The following is a 10825-nucleotide window of genomic DNA, read 5'->3' as shown; positions in this document are numbered from 1 at the left end:
GTCATCATGACCCTGATTCAGAAGAGCTCTGAAACTTGGCCACCTAGGTGTGAATCTTTGCTCTGCAACTTTTTAGCAGTGTGACAATTTGGCAAGATTGGTTACTCTATCGCTCAGCATAAGCTCTATTGAAATGGAAAATAATAATTCTTACCCACATGGAGTGTATATGATGATTAAACAAATTAATATCTGTAAAGTGTTTAGAATAGGGCCTAGAATGTAATCACGATTCTGTAAGAAATTGCTGCTATTATTATTCTTAATGTAGAAAACACATCCATGAAGATGCATAGTGGGAAGCTGAGCAAAAGCAAGAGCTTCACAACTACCATTTGTCCCAATAATCACATTACTGGGTATACATCCAAAGGAAAAAAAAATTCTACCAAAAAGACATATGTACTCACATGTTCACTGCAGCATTATTCATAATAGCAAATATATGAAATTAACCTAGGTGCTCATCAAAGGTGGATTAGATAAAGCAAATATGGTACATATACACCATGGAATACTATGCAGCCACAAAAAAGAATGGAATCATGTTCTTTGGAGCAACAAGGATGCAGCTGGAAGCCATTATCCTAAGTGAATGAATGCAGGAACAGAAAACCAAATACACCAAAAACTACATGTTCCCACATATAAGTGGGAGCTAAACTTTGGGTACTCGTGGACATAAAGATGGCAACAACAGAAACTGAGAACTACTAGAGGGGTAGGAAGGAAGAGGGGCAAGGGTTGAAAAACTAACTATTGGGTGCCATACTCAGAATCTGGGAGATGGGAATATTTGTACCTCAGACCTCAGCATCATGCAATATACCCAGGTAACAAACCTGCACATGTACCCCTTGAATCTAAAAGAAAAGTTAAAATACATAAATAAATAAAACTGAAAACTATAGCCAAAAATTAGAAAAATTTTAAAAATCTTTTCTTTTTGTACATGGTCACCATTAATTTGCATCACTGTGTTAAACTGTATAATTTCTGTTAGATTTGATACTTAATGTATTAGTTCATTTGCATTGCTATAAAGGAATGCCTGAGTCTGGGAATTTATAAAAGAAATAGGTTTATTTGGGCTCACAGTTCTGCAGGCTGTATGAAAACCATGGTACCAACATCCGCAGATACCAGGAAGCTTCCAATCAAGGCAGAAGGCAAAAGCAGGGAGCTGGTGTACCTCATAGTGAAAGAGGAATTAAGAGAGAGGGAGCAAGAGGGGAAGATAGCGGGAGGGGTTACACTCTTTTAAACAACCAGATCTCATGTGAACTCATAGAATGAGAACTCACTTATTACCACGAGGACACCAAACCATTCATGAGGAATCCACACTCCCATGAACCAAACACCTTGCACTAGGTCCACCTCCAAAATTGGAAATCACATTTCAACATGAGATTTAGAGGGGACAAAACATCCAAACCATATCACTTGAACAGGGAAACAAAGGCTGAGGGTCAGGTGAGATGATATTCAAGGTTGTACCAGGCCTGGGCTTCAAGGACCTACAAGAGGTGATGCGAAGTGTCTGTAGTGGTGTGGCCAATGGTCACATCCTAGATAGAGGGATCCTGTGACAGTCTCTTCACTGTGCTTTCTTACTACCATGTCTCCCTGGCTCCTCTCAGTGTTAGGTGCCTGGTTCATCAGTTTTCTGTTGATTCTGTGATATGCCTAGGATTATTTCAGTAAGTTTCTTTTCTGTCATGTGAACTGATGTTCATTCCTCTTGTCTGATCCAGAAATCCAAGTGACTATAGGATTCTTGAAGCTCGTTCTTCCTTTGGGAGACATTATTCCTTTACTCCTACCCAAACGCTCCTCAGATTCATATGTCTCTGCTTTCTCCTCTTATATGATGACATGATTTAGGCTTATCATGTATTTTTTCCTGTACCAGACATATAATGAATCATTTCCCAAGGATTTTTGGAATCTTTTATGAAGAATTTTATTTAGAAAAGCAGATCTGGGTTCTAGGTATGGTCATTGCTACCAGGGCATCAGAGGTTACAGAAAAAAATAAAACAAAAAGAGAGACAAACAAAAGTGACAAAGGAAATTCCCAAGATAAGGTTAAAGAGAAGTCTCAGGATATCAGGTGTGCTGAAGGTCTAGAGCTCCACAAGTCCAGCTTGGGGAGGAGGGAGGAGATGCTCAGAAAGAATGCCTGCTGTGGGAAGATGAGGCGGGTGGATCACTTGAGGTCAGGAGTTCGAGACCAGCCTGGCCAACATGGTGAAACCCTGTCTCTACAAAAAATACACACACACAAATTAGCTGGGTGTGGTGGCAGGCACCTGTAATCCCAGCTACTCGAGGGGCTGCGGCAGGCAAGTTGCTTTAACTTGGGAGACTGAGGTTGCAGAGAGCCAAGATTGCACCATTGTACTCCAGCCTGGGTGACAAGAGCGAAACTCCAGCTCAACAAATAAATAAATAAATAAATGTCTGCAATATATAAATGAAATTGAGCAATTGCTTGATATACCTGACCTAATTGATAGCCATGATAATGGAGAAAGCAAATATTGATTTGACCAAAAATTTGTGAAGAAAGTTGGGTGAGAGATAACTATTGATTGGGTTGGGGAAGGAGTTGTAAGAGAGCTAGATATTTTCTATAGTCCAAAGTCAATAAATAATTGTTTAAATTTAGAAAATAACAATTTATTTACAACACATTATTTAGTAATATGGTGGCAAATAGCAGAAGAAATAGTGAAAGGAGTTGAATGTAGTTGCTTCTAAGGTGAGAGAACTGGGATTTGGGAGCAGAGAGACATTTTTAAATCAGTGTATTTTTTTAAATCAGTGTATTTGATATTTATACACTACTTTTACATAGGTAAAAATTAAATTTCAAAAGTGAAAAAGAACCCAGCTGCAAAAGTTACAATAGATAAAGATTGATGAAGCTGCCTCTCTTCCAAGCAAAATAAATACAAAATAAACAGATGTAGAGACATACTGGCAAAATTTTTCTACTCCAGGATGAAAAAAATCATAAAAGAGTTCAGGAAAAAAAGAAATAATAAAACAAACTAAAACAAAATGATTTTGAGGGAAAAATTCAATAAGAGCTATGTTCCAAGCATACCCTAAAAATTGTCTACCTTGTATGAAGTCAATAGCAATTCAATTTCAAATATTTTCAAGTTTACAAAATATTATCCATGTATCTACTTTGAACAAAAATGTATTTTTGTATTTAACAGGATTGACAGCAAATTTCACAGATTACATAACTGATTTGCAGAGAAGACAGATAAGTTGTGTTTTTTTGTTGTTTTTTTTTTTTTAGAAGTGGGGTCTTGCTCTGTCACCCAGGCTGGAGTGCAGTGGTGTATTCCCAGCTCACTGCAGCTTCCAACTCCTGGGCTCAGACGATCCTCTTGCCTCCACCTCCCAAATAGTTGGTACTATAGGCGCACACCAGGGTCTCACTTTGTTGCCCAGGCTAGTCTCAAATTCCTGGGCTTCAACTCTGCCTCAGCCTCCCAAAGTACTGGGATTATAGGACTGAGCCATTCTGCTGGGCCTGAGAAATTTTTAAAATATTCTCAAAATACATAATGGTAAGAGGAAATGTATTAGCCTGTTTTCACGCTGCTGAGAAAGACATACCTGAGACTGGGAAGAAAAAGAGGTTTAATGGACTTATAGTTCCACATGGCTGAGGAGGCCTCACAATCATGGTGGAGGCAAGAAGGAGCAAGTCAAGTCTTACATGGATGATAGAAAGCAAAGAGACAGCTTGTGCAGGGCAACTCCCATTTTTTAAAACCATCAGATCTTGTGAGATTCATTCACTATCACAAGAACAGCACAGAAAAGACCTGCCCCCATAATTCAATTGTCTCCCACCAGGTTCCTTCCACAACCCGTGAGAATTGTGGGAGTTACAATTCAAGATGTGATTTGGGTGGGGACACAGCCAAACCATATCAGGCTGACTCAGCATTTAAACTCAGGTCTGTTTGACTTTAGTCATTATGCCACGTGGGAGCATTATTCCAGGAGCTTGGCAATGTCCCCTTCTCCTCATTTTTCCTCTCTTGATGTTTATTTCTCTTTATTCTGAAAAAAAATTCTGTAACAGATTCTTGGGCAAGAACTTCCAAACTCAGAATGCAAAAGTTTATTAATCTTTCCTAAAAAGAAAAGAAGAGAAATAATCTATAATTATTATTATTATTATTATTATTATTATTATTTGCAGTGAAACCACAACAGCAACAAAAGAAACAAAATCTGTCTGCTGAGTGCTGCTGGATTCTAGAGATACAATGTATTAAAACAGATATGGCACTGTACTAATGAAGGGTCCATTCCAATGGGGAAGATGGACAAAGAGACAAAAAAACAAAAATAAAGTATTAACTTCTAATAACTTTTAAGAAGAAAAAAAGGGACTGGCAGAAAAAATGATGGGAACCATGGGGACTACTTTAAATTGGGTGGCCGGGAAAACCTCTTTGAAGAGACAAGGTTGAGGCTGATTTGTGGCAGATGAGAATGAGCTCATCACATGCTAGCTGGGGAGAGAGCATTCCAGACAGAGAGACTCGAAGTGGCCCAGTCATTCTTTGGTTGGCAAGAATGACTACCAAAATGACTAGTCTGGTGTGGACAAATACCTCTCAATAACTAATCCTATTATTTTTTATTTTCAAATATTTATTTGGTTTCTTGTGTGTGGGAGGCATAATTCCAGCCACTAGGAAATACACTCTTTGAACACAAAGAGCTTACGGTCTAGGAAAGAAAACTTGGAAGTCAACTGGAGATAACCAAGTGGAGTGGAGAGGCTTTATATAAGAAGAGCACCTAATCCCAATTTGGGTAGGAGTGACAGAATCAGGAAAGGTTTACTTAAACAGACAGTGCCTAAGCAGATGTAACCCATACAGCAAGAACATACAGGGGCTTATTATTGTCTTTTTGAGTTGGATAGAAAGAGTTGAGTAGATGACTTCAACAGTGTTATGAGTTGAATTGCATGCCCCACCAAGTTTGTATGTTGAAGCCCTAATCCTGAAGATCTCAAAATATGACCTCTTTTGGAAACAAGGTTATTGTAGAAGTAATTAGTTAAGATGGAGTCTTTAATGGTGGGCCCCAATCTCATAGGACTAATGTCCTTATATAAAGGGGAAATTTGGACACAGAGGTAGAGACACACAGAGTGAAGAAGATATGATGAGACATGGTGAGAAGATGGCCATCTACAAGTCAAAGAGAGATGCCTGGAACAGATCTTTCCCTCATAGCCCTCAGAAGGGCTTTGAAGGGCTTTGACTTATAGATGAATAGTATCCACACCCTGATTTTCTGGCCTCCAGATTTGTGAGACAATAAATTTTTGTTGTTTAAGTGGCCCAGTTTGTGGTATTTTATCTGGGAGACCTAGCAAACGAATATAAACATAAACTCGTAAATACCCATAATATAGTATTAAATGAAATGAACACACACAATTTGCCTGTAACTTCTTAATGCATCCTAAAAACAAACAAAAAACTTCAAACAAAATGGATATACTTTCTTTCTTGGGGCCTATAAATTAGAATATACCACAGAGTGTGTGAAAGCAAAATAAATCTTTCTAATTCAGTAAGTACAAAGCAAAGCATTTCACCTGTCTGTTCAAAACAAGAAAAAAAATAAAGATAAATATGCCAACTTTGTAAATTGTTCTTGATAGTTACATTAATTACATATTTTCTTGAATAAATAATAATGGTATTTACACTTAATCTAAACAGAAAACAAAATATAACATTTAAAACATAATATTTTTCAGACAATCATAATGCTAGTCATCTTTTATTTATCCATCACTATTAATTTATTCAAATGTAAGAACTACATTTTCTCTATAAAGACTGGATAATGAAAATAAAGAAGTTGTTAAAGAGAAGATTTGGAATATTCTCAACACAAAGAAATAATAAATGTTTGAGGTAATGGATACTCTGATTTGGTCATTAAACCTTGTATGCAGGTCTCAAAATATCACATATACTTCATAAACATATACAGTATGTATCAATAAAAAGATTTTAAGGAAAGTCTTAAATAACAAGTACATATTTATACACATAGAATAAGCTCAAGTTTAATTGTCAGGGGAATAGGTGAAATGCCTTTGGAAATTTTAAATACTCAGAATATCCTTGGGATTTCTTTCACTTTGTTTCTTCCATTCCTTCTCCTTCTCTACCTATTCCAAAATAAATACATGAAATGGCAAGCAGAAGGAATAGATTTACCCATTTGTAGTCATGAAAACATCTAGAAATGTCTCAAATATTTCTACTTTTTCTTGTAAATTTCTATAGTGATTAACAAATTGAAGATGCACTCATTATGATTTTATTGGTTCCTGTTTCACAGTGGTATTATTTTAGCACATTATTGATCTAAACCAGTAGATCTCAATCTTGGTAGCACATTAAAATCACCTGTAATCATTTTTAAAACACGTGTACCTAAGCTCCAATCCCAAAGTTTCTGGCTTAATTGGTCTAGGGTGGGGCCCCGACATGAATATTTTAAAAAAAAAAACCAAAACAAAGCTCTACATCCAATTAAAATGTGCAGCCAAGCCTGAGAACCCCTGACCTAGGCAGTATTCTGATAATTGGCCAAGGTTAGGAAACACTAGTTCGGGACACATACTGAAAATGCAAGACAAGCTAGACCGGTCTGTTTCGTGTTTTGTGACAAAATTTCCTCAAACTCACCTTAGTGCTACCTGTTGCTGAAAAAAATGTCCTTTTAACATTTACTTTTACTGTAAAAAAAGTAACATTTACGTTTCCTGTCTGTGATTGTTTATATTGTTTATGTAATTGGTTTTTCCATTAACCCCTTTCACAGCATTTAAGAACCAATTTGAGATTATATGTATACTTTTATATATACACATACATGTGTGTATGTGTGTGTAAAATACATACACAAAATATAAAAACAATAAACTAAGTAGTGGTAAAATACCTGTGTATATTTAATCACTGTAAACACTAAAAAATCCTTTTCAAATGACATCTTTCTTTGAGGAAGCAGCTCTTTCTTTATAATTAGATGCTTCTTTCCTCACTAAACTCGAAATTACCATCTTCTATTCAAATGAATTTGGGATTCATAATGGACATTCTTAGAGTCTGACACTACTGGGTGCAGAATGCCAGATAATCAAGCGTATTTTCTTGTTTCCTTCAAGTCTCTGCTGCCAAAACACCTCATCCTCATCCTCATGTGGAGTTAATGGGGGTGGAAAGAGTGTTCCATTTTGCTTGGCCTTTTCGAGTGAGGTCACCCAATGAGACTTCACACAAAACTACTTCTTTTTACACAGGTGTCGTCCAACAAGGGATCAAAATATAGACGGAGTTCCTCCCTCCCTTTCCTACCCTAACCCTAACTCTAACTAATGGGTGGGATAGGGAAGAAGGAACTCCTATGTATTCAAAGTTTATGTATTACATGTAACCCGGTGTCTACAATAAATAAATAAATAAATAAATAAATAAATAAATAAATAAATAAACCAACCTACCTGGGCTGGTGGTGCATGCCTGTAGTCCCTACTTGGAACTTCAACTACTTGGGAGGCTAAAGTGGGAGGATTGCTTAATCCCAGGAGTTTGAGGCTGCAGTGAACTAGATTGCACCACTGTACTCCAGCCTAGGCAGCAGAACAAGACCCCATGTTTAAAAAAAATAAAAAGTAAAAAAAAAACCACAATGAAGATTATATGCAGCATTCTAATTTACAGTAGCTGTTACATATGTACTTCACAAATCAGCATGAGGTTCTAGAAATGCACATTTCTTTTTGCAACCTGTATTAAGAAGGTAAATATCTAGTTGCTGCTCAAGACATAGTAGACTTTTCACATTTAACAAGCAAACAAAACAAGCAACAGTGAATAAAACATCATCATCATCATCAACAACAACAACAAAATAACATATTTTGTGACAATAACTCATGGGATTCTTTTTCCTTATTTTCCTTCTTCACTATATTCTTTCATTTTTACTATAGGGAGTTTTTACTTAGATCTTCAAACTTTCTGCAGATAGAGTTTTTACTTCTTAGGCTTAATAAGTTTACTTTGTTTTAATTATTCTACAAGAATAAGAAACATATATATGTATATACATATATGTACATATATGTGTATATATACACACACATATATATGTATATACACACCTATGTGCGTATATGTGTATATACACACATATATGCGTGTGTATATGTATGTATACACACACATAGGGGATAGCATAAAATTATTCAGGTCTAAAACAAAACAAAACAAATAAAACAGACAACTGACATTATTTTGGTCAATGTTTAACAATCAGCATTTTTCCAGAAAAAAATTAGAGAAAACATTAAGTTATGACATTTGATGATTTTTGTGATGTAAATACTCCCACCATAGCTGATTTCAGGCTACAGATTTTGAAAGACATGCACAGTCAACTTTAGTGAACCAGGACAAGGAGTTTCAGCACTCCACTGGTGGGAACATTAAGACAGTACCTCATTAAATATCCATTATAATCCAATGAAGTGGAAAAAGAAATAATAAATTTGAATTCAGAACAATTGGATTTGAGTCTTGGCCTGTCTACTTACAAGCCATGTGAATTCAGTCAAGTAATTTCATCCCCCTAATCCTGACTCTTTCTTAATAATGCATTTAAATATTTCTTTCTAGTTACTTTCCTTTGAATGCGTTTCTTCTTCTTAACATGTTTCAAAACAAGTGTAATGTACCCTTGATAGCATGTACCCTTGATGTGATGTGATGCATTTTTAGGGCACAATTGATTTCCCCTATTCATTTTGCTTTTCTCATACTGTCAGCAGTGTAGTAGACACATAAAAGGCACTTACTAATCAATAGTGAACTTATTCTGGAGCAGCACTATCTGGAGGTCTGGCAAACTATTGAGCCCATCTCAATCTGAATCCAAACTCTAAGAGTGAAATTAGGAAGTTCCTAAACTCAGCATTTTCTAAACTCATTTTCTTTGAATTATCCGACTGTAAGGGTATTGTCTGTTACCAGGTGATTGCAGAAGCAGTATAACGCAATAATAATTTAAGCCCAGTGGCTAATTGAGGCCATTTCATAAAGGGAGTATGCTTTAAAGGGTGTAGTTTCTTTTGTTTAATGTTAATTGCTCCTACTCCATTTACATAAACAAAACCACAGTTAACACAAATGTAAAGTGGATAAGTGTAATCTTAATGTAGTTTAATCTAAAAATATTCATGGGCTACTATCTTCTCTTTCTTTTTCCATCCTATATCCATTGTATCCATTATACACTATAACTGAAAATTAAAAGTTCTTATATACTTTATTAATGAAATAGAAATATGGATACCTGAGAAAATATTTCTTTTTAATGTGTGTTTGTCTATTTGTTGTATGGTACAACTGACAGTATTAAAGATTTTCCCAGGGTTTGCCATTTCTTTTTACTGATATTCACAGATGCCCCAGCATCCAATTCTCATAACTCTTATCTTATAGCTTTGATTTTTTATTTTTCTCTAATTATCCACTCAAACCAGTAACCCCCATCCACAGATTTGCCAGCAAAGACCTAAATCCGGGCTCTATGCAAGATTAATGGTGTGACCTGGGGCAAATCCTTTTCCTTTCTGAGTTTTCTCATTTGGAAAATGGAGGACTAAATGAGATATACATATGAAACTATAGTACATTATTTTATTATTTTTAAGATTAAATTTATTTCAAATTTTAAAATTTGAAAAAAAAAAAAGAGTAAAACTGAAATAACTAATAACCTTAGAAACACCATTCTTTAGGGTCTTTTGCTTCAGGGACCTAGAAAATCAATTTAACACAGTTTCTGGTACTTCTAATTAAAGGAAATTTTGTGTTTGTTTAGGCTTTCTCATGTAAGTCAAGACACCTGTTAAGTTTCATAGTTCAGACAGATGATTTGAAGTTGATTTATGGTGTTTTACTTAATCAGCTCTAAGACTAACATCATTTTAATTGTGTTTCCCTTTTTCTAGCCACACAGAGCTGCTTTAATCATGTAAATCTTGCTCTCTGCCTTCTTTGTGCAGTGTTGGTCGCTCTATCAACATGGGATGCCTTTTTCTCCTTCCTTCTTGCTTGACAAATTCCTGCACATCACTTCATACATCAAATTTCTCGAAAGATCTCCCTGCCCTGTCTCCTCTGAGTTGTTTGTCACCCCAATTCGCTGCCATCATACCCTGAACTTACTGTGATAATGTCACTTTTCACCTTGATTTGAGCAGATCCTGATGTAGTGCATAACACATAATAACCACTCGGTAAAACCAGTTGAATTAATTCATTCTTCTTCCATCCTCCTTCATCTGCTCCGTTTTTTTTCATGCCTTCTCTCTCTTTTTCTCGCCCCAGTCTTTTCTTCTCTTTTATTCATTGGTTATATTTTAATCAAGCATATTATTTAAAATGTATAACCTCGGGTGTTTTCCATTAACTAGTTTATTATCACTACATTCTCTAATTTTGTGTCACAACATTAAATAATCTTCAGTGCTGTAATTTTAACTGTTCTATTTGTTCAGTGACATGTATACAACTATTTATCTTAAAAAATATTATTATAAAATGCTTTACATTTTATTTGTTTTTAGTGGTACGACCCAACTATTCCTTCAGATTATATCATATATCTCCATTTTCTAGTACAGCCTAGTAAACAGAGTGCTTTCTAGGCTACTCAAGAACCAATGTAAGTTGTAGAC

The sequence above is a fragment of the Mandrillus leucophaeus genome, unplaced genomic scaffold (genome assembly GCF_000951045.1).
Source record: "Mandrillus leucophaeus isolate KB7577 unplaced genomic scaffold, Mleu.le_1.0 Scaffold145, whole genome shotgun sequence".
Lineage (NCBI taxonomy): Eukaryota > Metazoa > Chordata > Mammalia > Primates > Cercopithecidae > Mandrillus > Mandrillus leucophaeus.
This window is presented reverse-complemented; position numbering follows the sequence as displayed.